Source organism: Notothenia rossii (genome assembly GCF_949606895.1).
Source record: "Notothenia rossii genome assembly, chromosome: 2".
Classification (NCBI taxonomy): domain Eukaryota; kingdom Metazoa; phylum Chordata; class Actinopteri; order Perciformes; family Nototheniidae; genus Notothenia; species Notothenia rossii.
The window spans coordinates 17874052-17896363 of NC_136904.1; the positions used below are offsets into that span (position 1 = coordinate 17874052).

The 22312-nt window shown below is 42.7% G+C and overlaps 1 protein-coding gene across 3 annotated transcripts in view; it reads left to right on the plus strand.

The window, feature by feature from the left end:
- The window catches only part of zfhx3b (zinc finger homeobox 3b), a 140842-nt gene that overhangs the window by 2085 nt on the left and 116445 nt on the right, over window positions 1-22312 (plus strand). The window lies entirely within an intron of this gene.

Genomic DNA, 22312 nt, shown 5'->3' on the forward strand with positions numbered 1-22312 from the left:
GGAAGCAGAAAGGGGGGTGGGAAACTGTGTGTGTGGGTGGGGGGTGTAGGTCAGACAGCAAGGAACAGGGGGAACAGGGGTCATGGAGTGAGTGCAGAGATAAAAAGGAAAGAGGAAACCCCGCGCAAACAGCCGAGGGACGATGGTGAGAGAGTGGGTCTCGCTTGGAGAAAAAAGGGTGATGGTAGTTGTTGGTATGTTTTGGGAGCCACACAAAGCACTTGTGGTCGTCAGCATCTGCTGAATTACGACTTTGGCTTTAGTTTAGGATGAGAGCAACAAAAAACAACTGGTAACAGGTTTAATAAAACAAAACGTTAAGGCTGTCAGGGAGAGAAAGGAAAAGGGGGGCTGAGGGCAGGAGGGGGTTGGGTGGAGGGGTCAAATAGCCATGGGCCATAGAGGAGGAATCAGGGGAAGAGGTCAGATAAACAGAATCCTACCTTTCAGTCTGGAGAGGAACAGACGGGAAGAGATTAGCACTGGGGGGAAAAGGGTTGATCAATTTATAGCAGTTATAAAATTAATATTTGTCTCCTTCGTCTTTTCGTATTGCTTTGGTATGTTTACCCCAGTATTATTTGTGTGTGTCTAAGAAAGCAAATTGTATGTGTTTGGATTCCAGTGATTAGAAACTCAAAGGTGTTGCAGTGTATAGGGCAGGTCTGCTGTGCGAGAACTCGAGTGATCTCTCTTCCTCCCCTATCTGACAGTAACACTCCTCTCCTCTTCCTCCTCCTCCCTCTCTCTCCGTCTTCTGTTACAAAACAAAGACAGCAGAAATGTTTACTGCCATCTTACCTGTCTGATTTTCCTGGCTTGTCTCATCATCATATTTATGTTTAATTATTACAGTTCCTGGCATTGGTATAGGAATGTCATTGGGTTTATTTTATATGTATTCTATTTCAAATGTGTGTTTGTCAGACGTTGTGTTCGGTGTAGCTAATATCTCATCCTTATCCTTGACTGTGATATTGGAAGTATTGTGCTTGTGACAACTGTGAGCTGCCACCAGAATGATGGTTTTACCACAGACAGGGTTTTTGTGAAAGCTAATTGAATATAGGCCATTTTAATTTTTAGCTCATTACTTGGGATCAGAGTGTTTTTTTCAATGTTTTTAAATGTTTTCAAGAAGGTAGGATTCTTCTTTTAAATTTGATTTTTGAATGAATATTAATAAAGGCACATGTGCAGATACCATAACTGAAGAAAAACTGTAAAACAGGATATTACTGTGTTAAAAATAAATAAGAAATACTGTCATGCAGATATTTCACACATCTTAATTATACTAATTCATTTCATTATAATTAGTTTGAATTTATTTGTAATTGCTCTATATCTCTGTGATATCGTGCAACTGTTTTTAGCCAGCACACATAGGGTTATAAAACCATAATAAATTGTAAGCATGTTATTTGAAAGTGGAACATGGAAAAAAATCCTTTGTCTATGATAACAGAGCTTAGTTTATTTGTGACGATGGTGCTGTGCATTTAGTAATAGAAAATGCTTCTAGTTATATGACAAACAATGCAAGTACATATCTGCAGGAATTGATATGTGTGTGTTGCTGCTGTTTCAATGGTTCTTCGTCTCATGAAAAAAACATTTGGTATTGTTATGCTGTGATTTGACCAGATTTTTAACTGTACTTGCCATTGATCGTGCACAGCAGCAAAACGGCTGTCCACTGTTTACATTTGGCCTCCTTCTATTACCATACTCAATGACAGGTATATTCAGAGTATTCAGATGTGATTGGACGGCATGAGCAGGGGTAGCGCTTTCAGTCGGGGAAATTAGATAAAGGGAGTAGTCGTCATGGATAGGCTTGTTTCATGGTTTGGGGGTAACACAGAGAAAGGGGAGACAGCGCCTCTGGCTGTCATAACCCCTTCTCCTCCTCTCACTGTTCCTCTCTCTCTCTCTCTCTCTCTCTCTGTCACCCCCCCCCCCCCCCTTCTCCATCTCCATTCTCAATGTGTCTCTGCATAGCTCCCTCTTTAACTACAACCTTACTGTGCTCGGGCATTGGCTCCGTGGGGGAGCTCGTTGCCATGTTGTCGGTTGAAGAGAGCCCTCTTTGGGTTACTTGTAGGCTAAGGCCGTGCATTGGAGATTCATCACAATTTAGGTGTGTTTGCTATAGGAAGTCTATACACACAGAACAATTAAATCCATCTTATTATGTTATAATGCTCTGATAAGTGGAATATTGAACAATTATTATTTGTATTATTATTATTATTAACATATATTGTATTTTAGTAAAACCTCAGTTTCATTTCATTCCATTTTACTGTTCCGTCTGCTTCTTGAGAGACAGAGCACTATACTGTAGATATGAAGGTCTACCTTTGTGTGGATGCGTCTTCACTGAAATAAGAGAGGAATGTCAAGTGTCAGCATTTACTTTATGGACATATGTATATGAAGGAAGTGGACACAGATGATGGCTTTGAGTCTGATGTGTGGTTTTGAATATGCAAGGTCGTGCAGCAACAACCAGTTCTTCCAGTTGTCCTGCTGCCGAGGCCAGTGTACATGTCATGCTGTCATAAAGGAGCAGGCGGGGGGCGGGATCTCGGCTCAGCACAGGGGTGAGCGAGAGAGTGGAAAGGAGGAAAGGCAGAGATGACTGTCATGCTCAGGTGTGTGTGTGTGTGTGTGTGTGTGTGTGTGTGTGTGTGTGTGTGTGTGTGTGTGTGTGTGTGTGTGTGTGTGTGTGTGTGTGTGTGTGTGTGTGTGTGTGTGTGTGTGTGTGTGTGTGTGTGTGTGTGTGTGTGTGTGTGTGTGTGTGTGTGTGTGTGTGTGTACATGCATGCATGCTTGTGTCTAAATGCTATACATAATCCCTAATCTACCATCTCCAAGTGTCCATACGACTCCTTTTTATCCATAGAGTATTTTCTCTCTTGAGCTTTCCTTCAATGTCATCCTTTTATCTTTTGAAAGTGAAATTTGCCGAGATTTTTGTTGTTTGCTCTTTTACAATATGTTATCGTGTTAACAATCATTGTGGTAGGCAACATTTATGACTGAGAAGCTGCTTTTGTTTTTCTGTGTGTGTATTCTGGCATGATGAAAAATATTTTTAAGGTTTCACGTCAAGGCCGTGTTATACACTTTTTATTTCTATACTTATTATTTTGTATTAATTCTGAACTGCTTTAAAAAATTTAAACCAGGGTTAAAATTCAGACAAATCACAGACAATGTTGTGCTGACAATCTAGTAAACATGGGATCAAATAAAAATAAATACAACATTTTCCATTCAGTAATATGATTGAAAGCAAAGAATGGCTTCTATTTTGAATTCCCTTTAGTGAAGGAAATGTACATGCTGTCATAGAATAGAGCACAATAATATGTGATACAATTTTACACAAATTTGTATTGCATTTGAACCTATGATTTGAACAGAGATTAAGATAGGTGTGTGTGTGTGTGTGTGTGTGTGTGTGTGTGTGTGTGTGTGTGTGTGTGTGTGTGTGTGTGTGTGTGTGTGTGTGTGTGTGTGTGTGTACGGTGTGTGTACGGTGTGTGTACGGTGTGTGTACGGTGTGTGTACGGTGTGTGTACGGTGTGTGGCATAGTGGTTATAATATCCTATTTGGGGCAGCAGCAGCTAGCTCTAGTGTTCAGGGATGGGAGGAACAACGGTTTACGTGTCTGTATGGGCTACATATGCCTACACACGGGCGAGGCAGGGATGACAGGGACCACTCCAAGGGCTGCAAAATTAAACTGAGCTTCACCCCAGCCCCCCCATAAGCCCACCCCTCTCCTGGACCCTGGAGGCCAGCATTCCACCCTCCGCACTGGCGCTTATCATCACAAAGGACAGAATGCATAAAACATGGAGGACGCTTAGACAGAGGCGGCCCAGGTCGCCTTTCTCTCCCCACACTGAGCCCTGGAACAATACATGGGCCCCTCTGGCCTATGACTCTGACGACACACACGCCGTCTTTTTATCCTCCCCTATTTCTTTGTCATCCTCTTCCTCTTCCTCTATGTTACTGTGCTCCGTGGAGTGATAACTGCCCTCGCATTGTTTATCTGTGTCTGTGAAATCTGCATTGTGTAGATGAAATGTAAGTCGGTGCGTGTGTGTGTGTAAGTTTGTGTGTGAAAGAGAGTGACGGTTTAAAATATTGACAGTGCATCAGTCGCATAGCTCCTGCCTCATGTTACATATGATTTATTGTGCTACATATTTTTAACAATAAGTATTATACAATTTAAATAAAAATAAAGACATTACATACTCAGACAGAGAGGATATATTTGTTTTTCATACAACAAATTACAATTAGTATAAAATAAGACATGATCAAATGCAGTGTGTTGATCCATGTCATTTTTCCCTGTCAGTAATTTACAGCCAGGTCACACGATGATGCAACATCTCGGCTTGTACTCGCACAAAATACAGTGTGTGTTTGTATAGTCAAGCTATCAGCTTCACCGCTTTTCTGTCGGTCAGTGGGCTTGGGCTTGTTTGAAAGGTAAGATAAAGAGCTATGTGAAAGTGATATGAACATTATGCTGCTATAGACTCTATAACTCCCTTTCTCGATTCTACTTATTCTCTGTTTGATGCTCGAAATACATGCTTAGTATTAACTCTGGGGCATGGGATAGACAGATTGATGGTGTTTGACAGTACATTTTCTGATTCATACAATTACACGTGAGCAGTGTTTCTGCGTTTATTTCAGCTCTGCATCCACTCCACTCTGTCATAATGTGCGAGAGGGTTTTAGTCTGTGTCTGTCTATACGTGTGTCTGATAGCTTTGCTTCAGGAATGCACTACTAGGATGTGCTGGACCCCAGCAGGTCTATGGCACTTCCTCTCTGTGTACCTCACAGCTTATCCTCCTCAGGATTATAGAGAGAAGAAAAGAAAAGAGTGATGGCAGGAGCACCCTTTCCCTCTCACACCCTCTTTCCTATTTCTTTTTTACAATCCACACACAACGAAATCTCAACAAAAAGTGTAATTCACTTGCAAATGTGTAGTAGCCTGTCCATGTTCCCAGTGGAGGAGAGAGAGAGAGAGAGAGAGAGAGAGAGAGAGAGAGAGAGAGAGAGAGAGAGAGAGAGAGAGAGAGAGAGAGAGAGAGAGAGAGAGAGAGAGAGAGAGAAGGAGAGGGAGGGGCAGAGATGGAAAGACATAGAGAGCACGCTGCAGTGTATTTCAGTATGAGACGGGGCTGAGGTGAAGCCGACTGCTGTTCCTGGTCAGGAAAAGCAGCCGACTTCACCTGCCCGTTGATAGATTCCTATGTGGTCTGTGTGCTTGTATTGTTTGTTATGTGTAAGTAGCTAAATGTGTGTGTGTGTGTGTGTGTGTGTGTGTGTGTGTGTGTGTGTGTGTGTGTGTGTGTGTGTGTGTGTGTGTGTGTGTGTGTGTGTGTGTGTGTGTGTGTGTGTGTGTGTGTGTGTGTGTGTGAGCTGTTGTCATACAGTAGGTATATACGTTGCGGCTGGCTATTTGTCATTCCCGTTGCTTCTCCTGAGGTGGCCTGGTGTTCTCGCTCGGTACCCCAGGCGACTGATCTGCCAGTAGTGAAGGGGTTAAGAAGCAGGGATAGCCCTCTTTTGTCTCTGCGGCCCTTTTTGCCATTGTTGTGGTGGAATTGAGCTCGGTGCACCTCACTTGACCACAGCAAAGCAATAAAATGGCCCCTAAGTGCTGTAGCCTCCCTATTCCTCTGATGTCAGCTTTCTTCAAGCTTCTGCTGCTATATTTTTTTTTTTTCTACAAACATAGGGGCATATTGCTCTGAGTGCAAACACAAACTGTACATTGTTATTTTCTTTCAGTATTCCTTACTCAACATAGCTGGCCTTTTTATTATTTACTTATTTGAGATAAAGCTCACATATCTTTTTTCATCTTTGGTGTTGAAAAGTGCCCGGAAATAACTTACTGAAGTCATGTAGACTATTTTAGTTTTCTTTACATGTTGTTACATTACATGAAAGAATAAAACACATCAATATATTTATATACATAATATTAGACTATTGTGAAAGACCTGCAGTGTTATTAGAAATGAGAAAGTGCTAACCGTTTAACAAAAGCACATTCAAAGATGCACACATTTTATATTTTTAATGAGCTTTGAACATGATTTTAAGTATTTACTAGCACTTTACATTCAGCAGAATAGTAATGATATTCTGTTTATTATATCCCAGTGTGTGTGTCTGCCTCTGTGAATGTAGGCCAACTGACCACCACCACCACCACCACCACCACCTGACAGTCATTATTAAATGGAACAATACAGTCCTGCTATCAAAGCTGCTGAATGAATGGTAGAGTTACATGCCTCATTTTTTAGCTGGGCATTGCTATAATAATTATACAAATACTGTGCATGCTCATTTTATTTTTTTCAGTTTTCAGTGAGAATGTATTATTATAATGCATGTAGGTGGTATTTGGTGTTTGATTGCACAGATGATTGTTTATAGCGGAGTCCCACCTCTGCAGACATTGTAATTAAAAAGAAAATATACTGCATGTGCGTCTGTCGCCATCCCATCTCATCTCGTCAAATAAGCATCTAGCTGTTGCAGTGAGCATGTCAGTGGATTTATGAAAGATTTCTGATTGGCTGAATTATAATTGGCACTGTCCCGAGTGTAAACCATTTATGCCAGGTGTCATACAGACCACATTAAATGTGCACCAAACTGCAATTAAATCAACATTTCCTCAAAGCCACAATATTACACCACTACATTATTCTGCAGGGTGTTTCTGTGATATGTGCCTTTACCTCACCCTCTCCTCTACCCCTCTCTTCCTCCCGAAACGGTTTCCTCTCTGGATCTCCTTGTACCTATAACAAATGCTCTTTCTCAATTTCCCTGTGTTAAATGAACAAACATAAGGACCCCGGTGCCTCATAATAAATTGATTAGAGAGAAGCAGACTCCCACACAGCAACACCGAAAACTAGACATATACAGCGTCTGTGTGTGTGTGCATGTGTTGTTTAGCCTGAGGAGGAGGATATGTATTCTCTTCTTCTCCCATTCACACGTGCTAAAAATGTATATTTTTCCAGCTTAATGGCAACTATTGTCTGCTGGTCCTGATGCTACCACCTCTATGGCAAGCTATGCTACAACCGCTGTTGTTGCACCCAGTAGCTATATGTCTCATGACAGCGACAGTGCTGGAGCGTTTACATATTCGACACAGAGCCCTCTGCGACTGTTTGGTTTTCATTTTGACGTTCAGTGCCACAGCAGAGATTGGGTCTAGGCTGGAGGGGGTGGGGCAGGTCCCATGGGGCTGACACAGGGCTAGACGGCCATGACAGACTGGTGACCTCGGCTTTGTGACGTCATTTGCCTCGTCTGGCCATCATGGCTTTTATTTTGCCTACTGTTTAATGAATGAAGATAGGGGCTTGGGCTATTGTATACAGCTATTGGCAATGTTCTTGTAAATTTGGCGCCCCAACACTAAAAGAAAAAAAGCATTTACCTATTTACAATAATGGTTTTAGTTTAACACATCCATTCTGTCACCTGGTCATCTGCTGTATGTCTGAAAGTCTGTCACACTGTATTTTGGTTTAATTCAAATACATTTTCCTGTCTTTTTCTAGCAGGGCCAACATTTGACTTTTTTGTTGCATTGTTGTGTGAAGCTGTAGAACAAAACACACCCTGACCACATATAGGAAGTGAGCCTGAGGTAAGAACAAGGCTCAAAACGGATGCTGTCTTTTAGAGCACTTTTTCTCCTCCATATATGTATAATAAGTGATTCTCTGTTTTCCTTCTCTTCTGCTACTTCGTTACTCTTCCTCAGAGCAATGCTTTGTCCCCAGCCTACATCATGTGCATCTGATAGAATAAATAATTGCTTTATATATGATGTACAACTTGAGCAGCATATATCCAGTATTGCTCCTGCAACTTAGGCATAACTGTATAAGGAGGAGGATGGCTATAAAATAGGCTCCTCTTATTGCCTGCTTTTTCGTTGAAGCCAGGTGTTTCCTCATGTTGGGTCATGCCCTGATGGGGAACAACAGGCTACATGGCAGGTGAGAACCAGGTTTTTTGCTAGCATTTTATTATGTGGTATTCCCGTGCAAAAAGCTACGCTTAGAAATGTCTTCATGCAGAGTACACTGTCGTAGTAAAATTGCACTCTGTGCTTAGAATTAACACAGGAAGTAGTCCTTGTATGGTGCAGGAGCTTTGTGGATGTACTCTTTCCCTCCTAGCAGTACCGGGAACAGGACAAGTGTGTAGATGACACAGCCTTTGTTTACATTGCAGAGAATATGGGTTTAGAGGAAGAAGAGAAAAGAGAGAGGTGGTTGTCAGCACTGGAGGAGGGAAGGAGGGCAGAGACCCCAGTCTCATCACTTCCTTCCTTGCTATAGTTTGTATCTTTTTTTTATGAATTTCCATTGTCAAAACAACGGCAGACAGAAGAGGAAATGTAGAACTGACGCAAAGGTCTCATCAAAAACACTTTCAGTAACACTAAGGAATTTAAACTGTAGAACATATATATGTTTTAGCATGTTTGTGATTGAATGTTGTGTGAATATATTAGGCGTCTTACTCTAATCCACCAGCTTTGGCTACACTGGTACAACTACAACACTTTTCTTTTTCCAGCCAGATAGGGTACAATAAACAAGCCTGCCTGTTTTGACCCTGATCAAGAAAGAACACTTGTTTCTCACACTCTGTAGACCCCTGGCTTCCCAGGACAGCTCTGTGCGTGTTCATGCACATGTACAGATGCGCATGGGCGAGTGATTGTACATGGATATATCTGTATGAGTTATTTCCTGTCTTCCAAATAGAACAAAACATCGGACTGACACCTGCACCCTCTCCCTTGTTGAGCGTCAGTCCTGTGGTCAGGGCAAAAATGTACTTTCACATGACAGATGGCTGTGTGGGCCTTCAACAGGAAGCCTGGCTACACTGTTTCACAATCTCTCTTGAAACAAGAACTGAGTACCCGCGTTTTTGTGTGCTCTCCGCTTTCTGTGTAATAGATGCCAGCTTGCCTGTAGTGGGTACAAGCACAAGGCAAAGGGAGGGGGTACCCCCACATAAGTGGACCCCTGAGACCTCCTGGAGGGGTAGAGGTGTGGCGAACGTCTGTTTTGGGCATGGCTTGTGTCAGCGTGTTTAGCGTTTGCCTCTGAGGGCATTTATATGCAAATGCTAAACAACCTATTGGGGTGGCTAATTACAGCAGGGCCTTTGTGTGTGCCAGGCAGTGAGAAGCAGGGAGTTACTATCACGCCAGGCATGGACTTCCCCTGCTTGTTTACTCATTGTCTTTCCTTATTACCCCCTCATTGACACTCCCCCTTTGTGTGGCTGTGCCGTTTGCCTGCGTGCTGGCTCCTCCCTTTGTGGTGCCAGAGTTAATGTAGTAGATTAAAGAGGCAGCACTCTGGCCGTGTTTACTTCCTCTTTAATCTGGTGGCCAAGCTCTGCTTTACTCTGTAACCATTCCTCCTGTAGCTCTCATCTATAACCACACATTCAACAAGGATTCAGCCTCATAGTACTTTCTCTCTCTCTTCTCTCTCTCTCATACAACTAATGCTCAGCTAATTACTTTGGGTGATAAAAATGCATTTAGGTCAGGTTCTAATGCAATGCAAATTTATGAGCAGGCAGAAGCAAATATTAACTTGAAGAGTCACTGATAGTCATTGGCTGGGGACAAAGGTACATCTCCCTTAACTGTCAAATATAGAGGTTTTTAAGTGTGTTCAGTGTCGCTGCATGTTTTTTTTTTCCTTTGTTGTCATGGATTTAAGGACAATGACAGCAGGGTGCAATGAATATGTTCCACCTGCATAGACTCTTAATGGAAACCTGGGTTAGGCCTGCTGTTCGAGAAAATCATAGTGCAGTAAAGCCAACATACTCATTTAATCACTGTATTAAACTAGAGACTAAAATATAAATTGAATAGATTCATTCCCTCTCCGCTGTTGCCAAATATCACTGCTATTACAGTATATGTAGTAATGACACCACAACCAAAAGCTTTTGTGGTTGAAGGTGTGTGTACACAGTGCTTCTTAATTAAATCCATGTTAGTTTTGATATTGATGCAGCATTTGATTTGGTTTTCATTTTGCTGTCCATCAAAAATTTACCACAGAATTATGAATGTAGTGGTTATGATAATTATGATGATGATAATGATGATGATGATTATTATTGTTGTTATTATTATTATTATACACTTATGAGTGTTGCTCAATATGTGTGCGTTAGTATGTCTCACTATTCACCTGTCCCTCTATATTCAAAAATCTGCTGAATACACAACCACATCAAACTGGTTCTGCTGCATTCCAAATGATTTGTCTTGTGCTAAAACAAAGAGAGGGAAAGGGAGCAAAAGCACAGGTTTAGAGTTGCCTTGTATTCATTCTATTCCATATTTTGAAACAACTTGTGCCCCTAGTACGCCAAATACACCCACAAACTTATATGTGTTCTCCCTCTGACATACTCATACCCTAACACACACAAACACACACATTCATACATACACAGGGTGAGACTTGGCTGGCAAAGGAAGCCAAGTTGGATCAAAGGCTGTGTGTGAGAGAGCCAGGGTACCTCGTAGCAAACAGCTGCCCCTTGCTGTCTCTGCCTCTCACCCCAGCCTGACAGCAGCCAGAAATATGAGGCCTCTCCAGACCTCTGTCCTGGGAAAAAGGACAGGACGGCACACATACACTCAGAAAAGCTTTTGTCTCTGTTCTCTCTCTCCCTCTCCCTTGCTCACTCACACATACAAAGAAGAAAGAAAGCCGTTTGTCTATGCTCATTCACTCATTCAGCCACAAATAGAAATCTTCGTTTCACATATACACTCCCTCTGCCAGCCTCACAAAACACTTAAATTATCACATGCTTGATTTCTCTTTATTGTCTGTTTGTTAAACTCTTTCATTAGCTGTTTAGTCAATTTGGCGCAATGTGTCTGTCAATCTTACTCTTCATTCGCCTTTCTCTAACTGCCCTAACATTTTGCCTGCTCTTTCTGTGAGCTAGGCCTTCCTCCACACTGTCTAAGCGTGCTTTTCTTCTCCTACACTCTTGTCTCCACCTTTCCTCGCCACATGTCTGGGATTTCTCTCCCTCCGCTCTGCTTCTCTGGCGTGTTCAAACTCTGACAGAGTCGAGAAAGGCATTCAGCTCCCTAATCCGGGCTCCCTCTATCAGGAATGCTAATACGTGTGATTGTGTGACCCGCCGAAGCCCAGCAACATCTGCAGGAGCCCATGGTGAGCCCCCACTCTCTCACACCCACCCTGCCCCCTGCCTTTGAGCGTTCACTCGCTGCCATTATTTCATTGTTTCACTTCACGCCTCTGACTGGACAGTGCAGTTAACCCTCTGCTGCTCAGGCCAGGCTAGCTGCAGTCTTACACACAGGCCCAGAGCGGTACTGAGGAGGGGCGTATGGGACTGACAGCCCTTTCCCAGGACAGGCCTCCCTGCCTGTCCATCTGGACCCCTACGCACTGCTCTACCCCTCACACTGTTTACTTATACATTCCACTACCAGCCAATTTGCATTGTATGGTCATATAGTCTGTTTAAACGTGTGGTCACTTGTTAGCTAAGGCATAATTGCAGAAACCATCTGTTTCTAACTGTTCAACTTTTCTACACAACTAGCCTTTGTGTTCAGGGACATCAGGAAACTTACTCTTGATAGGATGAGGTCTGAAGGGATTGTGGTGTGAGCCAATGAAAACCTGTTATTACATTTTCACCTACCCCTTTGCCAGGTATTGGATTTGAGAGAAATTAGTGTTTGTATAGTTTTGTTTTTGTTTTTCAGAAAGATGAATTACGGGTAAAGCACACATGTCAAAGTGAATCTGTGTCAGGCTGGAGTGCTGCTGATTAAATTACCCTTCTCCTCAGTCCTGGCTGTACTCCTGCATATGTTTTCAAGCCACCCCATACTGTAGATAAGCAAATGAGTAGATTGGATTTCTATGTTTTTCATTCACATCCTAACATTGAACTATTAAAGCTTCAGGATTTGATGACCTGCCAGAATTCGGCCCATGTAATCTGTTTCTGGACTCAAATAAAGACATTAATTCATCCAAGATATATACAAGTTTCTAGCAGAAGCATAACTAATATTTTATCATTTAAAAAAAATGTACATCAATTTGTCAGTTTTTTGTACACATTCAATGATGGTTGAGTTTGATTATTTTGTCTCAGTAATAATTTGATGATGCAAGAAGCAACCATCTTCTGGTAGTCGGCAGCCTGAATATGACCATATTTAACTTTTCATTGTAGAAGTGCTTCCAATTGTTTTACCAAAATATAAGCCCACAGCCACAGTAGTAGTAAACTAATTTGTACATGTGCAGCAGCCCACGCAAAATAAGAGGTTCTAATTGTGTCAGCTCATTGAGTCAGTTTGCTACCTCAAAGGTAAATGTGTTAACACAAATTATTTCCAGTGTGTTAAAGAAATTCAACACATCTCCTCAGAGAAACACTAACAGTAATAGAAACAGGAGAGTCAGCTTTATAACTAGCTGCAATGTCTGTAGTAACCACTAGGGACCCATCTCCAGCCCTGAAAAGTACACACACACACCCACACACACACACACACACACACACACACACACACACACACACACACACACACACACACACACACACACACACACACACACACACACACACACACACACACACACACACACACACACACACACACACACACACACACACACACACACACACACACACACACACACACACCACACACACCACACACACACACACACACACACACACACACGTGCACACACACACACACACGTGCACACACATTAGAGTAGAGACAAGGATTGTGTCCATTGTTATCAAAACCATGATTAATCATTACATTTTTGCAAAGCAGGGACATTGTTACCATGGGGACATCAAATTATCCATGCTGCTTTGCATATCAACAGAAAAGTTTACCATTGCAGTACAACTCTGTGTGTAAGCTGCTGCAGGCCAGAGTAGCTTTAAAGAGAGATCACACTAGTGTGAAATGCATCTCCTGTGTGTTCCTCTGACCTCTGTTGTTCAGCTCAACAGGCTGTTTGTAGTACACTGAAACCGATCATTAGGTGATTCAACATAAATGAAGGTTTGATGATTTCCTGCATTCCCTTGCTGGTGAATTCCTTTATAGAGTTATTTACGACAGCTTTTAATATTTTGAGAAGTTATCTGTTGTTTACTAGCCTAACTGGCTCTCTTTTTTTTTAAAGAAATATAATTAATTTGCATTATAGACATGTTATAGGATATCCTAAGTCATAAAATAGGGTGACAGTTTAGGTTAAACAAACCTTATTTCAAAAATAATACACTTTTAATGTTTACAAATCAGTTTGTACAAAAGATATTGGATATGTTACAATGATATAGTTACAGAATGTTAAACTACAACAGAGAACAGTCTAGATCTTTCCGTGTGCATTTTAGTTTAGTGCACTCCACCATTCTGTGTGATTGAGAATTTAGCTTTTTCTCTGCAAAAACAATTTCAACTGAATACGAGACATCAGGGAATATGAATCGGCCTACCATGCCAGTTCCCATGATGGCTCATTTAAACCTGGGATGGAAGGATGTCCTTCATTTTTAAGATGAAACTTCATGCAATAACAGGCGTTCCTAGGCCTCATTTACATCTACATCAACACTGCTCTGGAATGATCATCTACAGAGTAATGTACACACACTCTGACATTGTTATTAATCTGTACATTCTGGATACATTATGTCTTACCAATGTAATATATAAATGTTTGATTCAAATGACTGCAGATTACAGCTCCTCCAGTCCTTTGTTTACAGACATGTTTCAGGGTTTTCAAGACAGTTTAAAAGGAATGGGCTCTACAGAGCCAAATTGGATCTGGGTATGTAAATACTGCTCTGATGTTTAATGAGAAACAAAGTTAGCTAATTATAGCAGCTCTGAGAAACATGAGGAGGACAGTGGGAAATGTTTCCATCACTCCCTAGCTCTATAGATTACTGCCTTAATTGCCTCAATCGAATCAGGCGGAGACATTAGCCAGAGAGGCAGAGAGTGAGAGAGAAACATGGGGATGGGGCTGATTACACATATCCGTCGGTGGCTCTTTAGATAATCCAGCACAGGACCAGCAAGTCGGGCTCTCTGACATTGTCTGTCTTCTTTAGTCTGCACGTCTCCCCTGTTCTGCTCCCTTCCCCCAGTGCAGTTATGAAGGTGAGGATAGCAGGGTGCCGTATTCTCTCCTGCCAAGCCAACCAGCTGCAGAGGTGATTCATACTCCCATGCGGAAGTTTTTCAACTATAATTACATGTAATTCTGACACATGTTTATACCTGATTTTACCAGACAGCTTCTCCACTAATGACAAAGTAGCACATAACATCCTCCAAAACATTTGTTACGACAATATTTTTCTCCCTTATTATTGTATGTTGTCATTTTAAATACTAGGTGGAAAAAAGCATGATGTGCTAGCTTGGCTGACCTGTTGAGAAGCTTGGAGAATAGTTCCTTTACAGCAAATACTGTATCATCTGCTTTGTTCAAATATGAAGTGTGTGAGAGTGTGCAACCAAGAACAAAGAATACAATAACATGTGAAAAGTTCAGAATATCCTAATGCTGTGAAGCCCAGCTTGTCTTTCCTTTTGTTTATTTATTTCTCACGGGAAATTGTGAGAAAGGAGGAAACTGACTTGTTTATTATATTTCTGTTCATTCCTCCAAAATCTGTTAATGGTGGTGGAAGTGAAAAGGAGACTTTATGCATGTGGCTGGTAGATGTGTGCCCTGCTTATGTCTTGTAGGACGGGTGAAGGGAATAAGAAGCTTCATTGGATCTGTTTCGTCCTCAGAGCACTGTGATATTGAGGTCAGCTGTCCAAAATGATCTCATGTTAAGGAATCGGCGAGTCAGCAGGGTCAGAGCAGAACCGCCATGACGACACTTTCTCCACGGTGATAATGCTGCCCTCCTTTCCCTCCCCTTCTTTTCCTCTGCATGGGAACAGCAGGGAAAAGTCTGAACTGTGTCTGTGTCATTTCTGGAGCAAAATGGTATTACCTTTGTTCTCTTACAGAACCAAGCTGAGAAATCAGGTGAGGATGGTCTCACTTAAGATGAATTAGATTCTTACAGTTCTGATTATCCAGAGCGGCTTAGCCCATCTTCTATCTTCCTAAACAAACATTTGAACTGCTGAAAATAGCCAACAGAAAATAGCTGTTTCCTGGATGTCATGGTGGTGTAAACGGGTGCCTGAACAATCCTTCCCTCAGTTTCCCAGGCAGGGTGCCATGGAGCATGGCGTTGGAAAAGCACGTAGGAGTTCTGTGGGGGAACCCAGACTCCTGCAGAGTCCTTTTTTAACAGATCCGTTGGGAAAGAAGGACGTTTAAACAGATAATGCCACTCATGCAGAAAGGACTGGAAGTAGGAGCTCTCACTTGTTCAGACATTTAGAACGAGCACCCTGGGTGTGAATCTTTAAAAAAAAGTCATATTGAAGTGAGTGAGCTGGAAACTTTGCATCATTGTCACAGCTGATTTGCATTCTATTTCTCCCTGCAATTGGTTTCAGTGTATGGAGACATGGCTGTATGGTTGAAATACCAACAGTTGGCCTCTGAGCTGTTGAGCCGAATAATGTTGAATAGTATTGAGCAGAGGTTCAAAAGTGTGTTTGTGCTGCTCCCAGGTCATGTGTCTTTAAGTAGGCTACGTCTCATATCTCAATCAATCAATCAATTACTCAATCAATCAATCAATCAATCAATCAATCAATCAATCAATGTTTATTTATATAGCCCAGTATCACAAATGTTACATTTGTCTCAGTGGACTTCACAGTGTGTACAGAATATCAGTATGACAATACGACACCCTCCGTCTTTGGACCCTCATATCGTACAAGGAAAAACTTCCAGAGAAAAACCCACAGTTTAGTATATCTCTTTTCTATCCTGACATTGGTCACATGCAACCTGGCTCTTTCACTTTCTAATCCTCACAAAACCTCTCACCCTTTCTCTATTTCTCCCTGTCTCTCTCTGTCACGCGCACACACACACACAGCAACACACACAGACACACACAGACACACACACACACACACACACACACACACACACACACACACACACACACACACACACACACACACACACACACACACATGTTCCCATAATTTATGGCTGCCGGTCCTTGATCAATTGATAGCAGGGAATCCTTTGGTAAATAGAGTTTTAGACACATTGCCAATAGACCTGGGCTATTGATTGGAGTGTAAATTAAAAACTTAATCAGGTCTCTGAGATAAGATTTATCTCCGCCCCAAGCAAATTACAGGACTGACTTGGAGACATAAAGGCATGCCCGTGATCAGATGAGCACTGCCCCTTCGTTGGTGCCAAGCGTGGCCATGATTCTACGACCTGTTCCACTTTCACTGCTGTTGCCGGTCTCCATCACGGCTCGTCTCTGTCTTTTGGAATAGACCTTGAAAAATGTTAGTGTTGACATAATGGATGAAGGATTTTCCTGAAGCCTTTAGTTAGAACAAGAATGGCTTAGAGTAACGCAGTTTAAAACATCTGGCGGACATATTTATCCAATATGTCTTATTGTTCCATGATGCACTTTTAGTATGGCTGACCCAAGTGGGAAGTTGTTTTATTTCTTTATCATTTTGTTCTGTTAAGCAGTTTGTCTTGTTCAGTCTGGTCAATATTCCCTCTCTCTGCCTTTTCTTCTCTCTCTCTCTGTCTCTCTCCCTTTCTTTCTCTCTCACTGTATGTTTAATCACTTACTTTCATTGCCGCCTGTGATGAAATATGTAAATTATTACACCAAGCTTTTATTTATTCAATAATATTCTCATCTTGTTGAGGTCATTTTACGCCACAATAAATTCATGCACATTCGTGCGCACATGCGGTGTTGTCTATATTTTATATGTATTAAGACAATCCCTGGTATTGCACATTGATCAGTATATGGATTTACACAGTAATTGCTGAGGGAAATGTTCTCTGTCTCTACTCTTCTTCATTATTAATATTGGGAAATGGGTATACATTCAAAATGTCTCGGAGTATAATTTATTTTTAAAATAATGAGAGGACTTTTAATCCTTGCCAGCTAATACAGAGTAGCATGCATACTTAGAACTGGGGTTTCCTCATGTTTCACAGATAAGAGAGACGCACTCACTAAGGATCCTGGGATAGGTGTCTCACAGGTATCTGTCTGGATCTTTGAGCCGGTAATTAAAACATACATTTTTTTCCTTGTGATTAAGGCTGGTATTAGGCTCCGCTAAGGGATTAAAGCACTTCCCATTATCTCTGGTTATAGTCCTCATATAAAGAGGCCATAGAAATGACATTGACCCAGAGAGAGAGAGAGAAAAAGAGAGAGAGAGGACGGTAGAAAGCAGTTAGTTGAGGAGGTCACAAGTCCATTAGCTGATAACCGTAAATATGAATATATATATATAATAAAATGTTCAACACCCCTGAGGAATATTATGCTGTGGTGGATATATGTTCATCATTTTGTATAGTGTTGGGTAAGTGTTAGAGGTCCCCAGAAGAGACATGCAACCTAAACCATCCAGTGGCTGCATAATGGTGGCCACACTCTTGTGGGGGAGGCTGAGACCATCAGTAATAGGCTTTTTGCCTGATAAGCCCGGAAAATACTCGTTTAGTTAGTGAAAGTGCAGAGGGATCCTGGCCTGATAAACCCGCTGTTTCCGTCTGTAATACCCAACAGCTAAAATCAATAGTTGGGATAATTCTCCCGCTAGTCGTCCAGTCTCCTTTATCTGCAGCATTCCTCAACCCATGTACATGGGGGTGGTGGTGGTTATCTGGTACATGCCTCTGTATATATAAGAGGTTATATAGTTACACTTACATATAACTTTGCTTTTTGTGAATGTTGCTTCCGTTTGTCTTAAATGGTATTTTCACTGAAACTATTGATGCGATTGGACAACTAGTGCCAAATGGTTGTCTTTAACCTCTGATGTTGTCCAACTGTTCAGTGTGCCAGTGTTGGCAGAGAGATCACTGGAGGGTACGCTCATTCAAATTGTTGTGGTGTTATAGGAGCAACTAAGCGATTAGCCCAGGTGTTGTCTCTCTGAGTGAGTACATGTATACATCTGGTGATAGGATGTGGCTTTCAGCACTAGTTCAGCCCCGCTAAGAGCCCTTTGCTCTGTCAACACGAACTCTATATGTTCTGACACAGGACCTTGATTAGGCTTAAAAACGCAGCCACTGGAACAAAAGGTTAGAATATAGAGATAGAGATCTCTCATATATTGAGAATGGGAGGTGCATGAGTTTGATGGTGATGATGACAGCTTTTGGCCAAGATATGCATGTTTATTACATGCTTCTTTGTTCACCTTGCTGGGTGGTGAAGATGTGCCAGAAAACCTGTTCCGGCATAGTGAAGAATACTGAATATCCCCCATATCACAACTCTACTGTCCCGCTCTAGCCAGTGTTATCATTCTGCTGGCAGGCTCTCCGAGAGTTCGTTTCTGTGCAATCTCTCTGGCCATCACAGCACTGCTGTAAAATACGGCCTCAGGTGTTAGTAGGCAGGGTGGTTAGCCTGCGACACCGTTACCTAAAGTGCAGTGTATTAAAAAGCAGTCAGGGCCCTGGATCACAGTATATCACAAGGGAGAGGCAGCGATAAGGCCTGCCTGCCCGCCCGCAGATCAATGAAGGTTACTGACATCATATCACAAAGTGAAAGCGAGTGGTGCACCCCTAGCTATTTATCAGCAGTGGATCGGACACCAAAGAGGTGCAGGGGAGAGAGTGCCAAACGCGGCAGCACCCCCCCCCCCCCTGCACGTGTTAGGGGCTCAAGCCCTGACTCCTCCTCTCGTCACCTACTCCTCCCCCTGGACTGCGGTGGTTTCCAAATGGCAGCAATAAGAAGGCTAGGAGGACATATCGTTTTCACTGTTGCCAGAAGGAGTGACAACTTTTATGACATAGTTCAGCATAGGCAATAGTATAAGCTTTTGTCTCTTTCACTTCCCTCCTCTAGAGTTGTGTATGATTCTGTAAAAGTACTTCTAAAGTCCATGATTATCAATTCAACTTAAACATCTCTATTTGAGAATTTGGGTCACCATTGCAGATGTTGGACTTTCTGTTACTCCCCCCTGTAATTTGCATTCTCTTGAGGTTACACAGGACTGTACATTTAAGTTGTTGTATGATTGGTTAGAAAGACACAATGTCAGAACTGAGACATCAATACAAGATGGATTCAACGACTGCACACTTATCTGTAACCTCCTGTTCTTCCTTTCTTTACCTTTCCACAGCTTTATTGGTTTACTGCATTATATATTGTAAAGCCCCTCTTCTCCGCACTTATGTCTGCATTATTATGGTAGTATCGAGCGGTGTGTTCGGCAAAGGCACTTTTGCGTGTCCATGCGTAGGAGATCATGCTTACAGGTACTGTATGAGTTCCATTTATCAGCTGCCTGGGGCACAATGTGGAGGATTTCCCCCAATGGGCTAGTGTGTAACTGCTCTGTCAATACATGCTTGTCAAGGCTGGGAGAGTATGGGGGAAAAAAGGCCCCTCACTCCAACGCACTGAAGCCACTTATTGAGCAGCCAATAGCTATTTACCTCTTGACGGTGGCAGGCGGAGAGGGGGCCCAGCCCAGCAAGAGGAACTCCGTGGCTCATTCCCCACTCCCGGGACTTCACAGCTACTAGCTTGCTCTGAACCAAGCCCATCCTGAGCCAGGAAGCAGAACCAGTGGCTCAGACAGGAGACAGGGAGGTCTGTGTTTATGTGGAGCAGGTTGTCCTCTCCTGGCTCCTGGTCTTTGCCGGGCCTGGCTGTGTGTGCAGCTTGCTGCTGTAAAGCCCTGCTTCCTCTCTGGAATCTCAGTGTTGACAGAGAGCATCTGGGCCCTGGGAGAGCTTCCAGCCTGCTGGGTCCTCACATCTACACACAGGGAGGGATGGAGGGGGTAGAGTAAGAGAGATAGAACACAGGTTTAATTTGATATACGGCTTACTACTTCTGTCCTTTCCAACCTTACCTGTGCTCATTGACCTGTCCATGATCTCTCAGTCTTTACCCCTCCTCTTTTCAACACAAGCTTCTAAAGGTGGTATGTTTGATGAATGGGTGTTTCTTTTTTCTTGCCAACTTTGATTCATCAAAGAAAAGAATGTTGTCAAGGAGGTGTTCATCTTTCCTGTTCTGCTTTTGTTTTCTTAGACCTTCTTGCTCTGGTGAAAATCCCCCTTTTTTGTGGGCTTTACAGATCGCTGCACTGTGTGTTGGAGTTGTGGGTCGCCTGTCAGGACATGTCCCATATTCCTGAGTCACAGAGGGATTAGTTAACCCTCACAGTACTATTGAGGAAGAGACTGCCAAACCATGGACAGATGGTGTTTAGTTAATAGGTGGACAAGGCATAAGGAGGAAAGTTAGTCACTACAGTTAAAGTGTGCCACGCAAACCTGTCATTTCTGTTCAACAGGCTTTATTACCTAAAGAAGTCCCCCCTCCTATCCAAATGCATTTCTAATCCATATACTGTATATTAAACTGAAATGAGATGTCAATTTTGCTCAAAGTAAGCCTTACAAGAGAGACAGATTGAGATGTCCCGCTGTTAAAGAACAGCTGTACAAACAAAGAAAGGGGAGAAAAAAAAAACAGAAAAACACATTATGTCAACATTTTACAACAGTTGCTCTGTAATCTGGTATTACTTCCACAAGCAAAGGAGGGGCCTGTGTCAGGCCAGAGGGAACTCGGATACTGTTGTGGCATGAGGAAGCCAAGTGCTTTCGAGAGGTTAGCCCAAGATGTGAAGGTCCACAGACTCATCTTAATCCAGCAGGCTTGTACTTAATCGCTTTTGATGTGCATGTGAACATGACCTGCTTCAACATTCCAGCTCTGACCATACTAAGTTCAGAAGACCAGGGCAAGGCAGAGCAGAGGGGAGGGGTGAGGGCAGTGGGGTTGTGGGGGGGGGGCTTCAGCTTGCACTAATTGGCTGCCAGGCTTGACTATACTGCCTGGGGCAAAATACATACACTGCCCTCAACCCAACACCCCCAATGTCTTCCAACTGTCCTTTTCCAATCTCCCTTTCTTTTCCCCAGGCCCTCCTGTGTCCCCACTATTTAAATGTGTTGTGTGCGTGCTTCTCTGCGCACGTTCATGTACGTGCTACACTGTGTAAGCTGGCACATTATTAAGGGGAATTCCAGTGAAAGAGAGAAGTTGAACAGAGAAGGGTCTGTCCCCTAGATCTGCAGTGGGTGGCATCCTAGCATTCTTCTTTGTGTGTGATTTCTGCCCACAGTGGCCCTGTGTATTTCTCTGGTTGTGTCAGTGATACATTACTGTCTGATGGCACATAGGGCTCCTGTATGGACCATGAGAACTCCCATCTGCCTTGAGTTCACTGAACTTTAGTGGAAGTTTGAGAAGACTTGGAGCTGTTGTCAGGCCAGGCTTCAGCAGACTAAGTGAGGGAGATTTGGTTGAGGCGGGTTAGGGCTTTGCAGCCAGGCAGTCATCCAGAGTGACAAAGCACATAGATGGAAAGGAAAAGACGAGGGTAATAGGAGCAACAGAGTATTAACAAATGAGAAGTCATGACTTGGCATCTGCTATTGTAGTTCACATGGGCTCACACACACATAAGTATGCACACACTGGTATTGCGAGGAAGAAAAGGCTGGCAAACTGTCACGTCTTCTTACTCTAAAGCAATGTAGAGTATGGTAGGCTGTGCATATGGCTCTTCCTGTTTTGTGTGTGTGTGTGTTAGTGTGTATTTACTGTGGAGTGGTTCAGGTGCGGTTAACGTTGGCACAAGATCTTCAGGCCTGCGGCAATAAACAACAGAGCAGGCAGGAGGCCAGATGCAACTCCACAAACTTTTAACCTCTCCCTCAGCTAATCCCTCGCCACACTAGTAACTCTTTCTTTTTTTAACTCATTCTTTCACCTCTCACTCTCTCTCAGTTCTTTATTTCTCCTCCCACTGCCTTCTCTTCTTTCTTTCTCTCTCTCCTTTAGTCCCACTCTCCTTTTAAGTGAAGTCAGTGTGCTGACCTCTAAATAAAGGCTGGAATACTACAGCTGTTA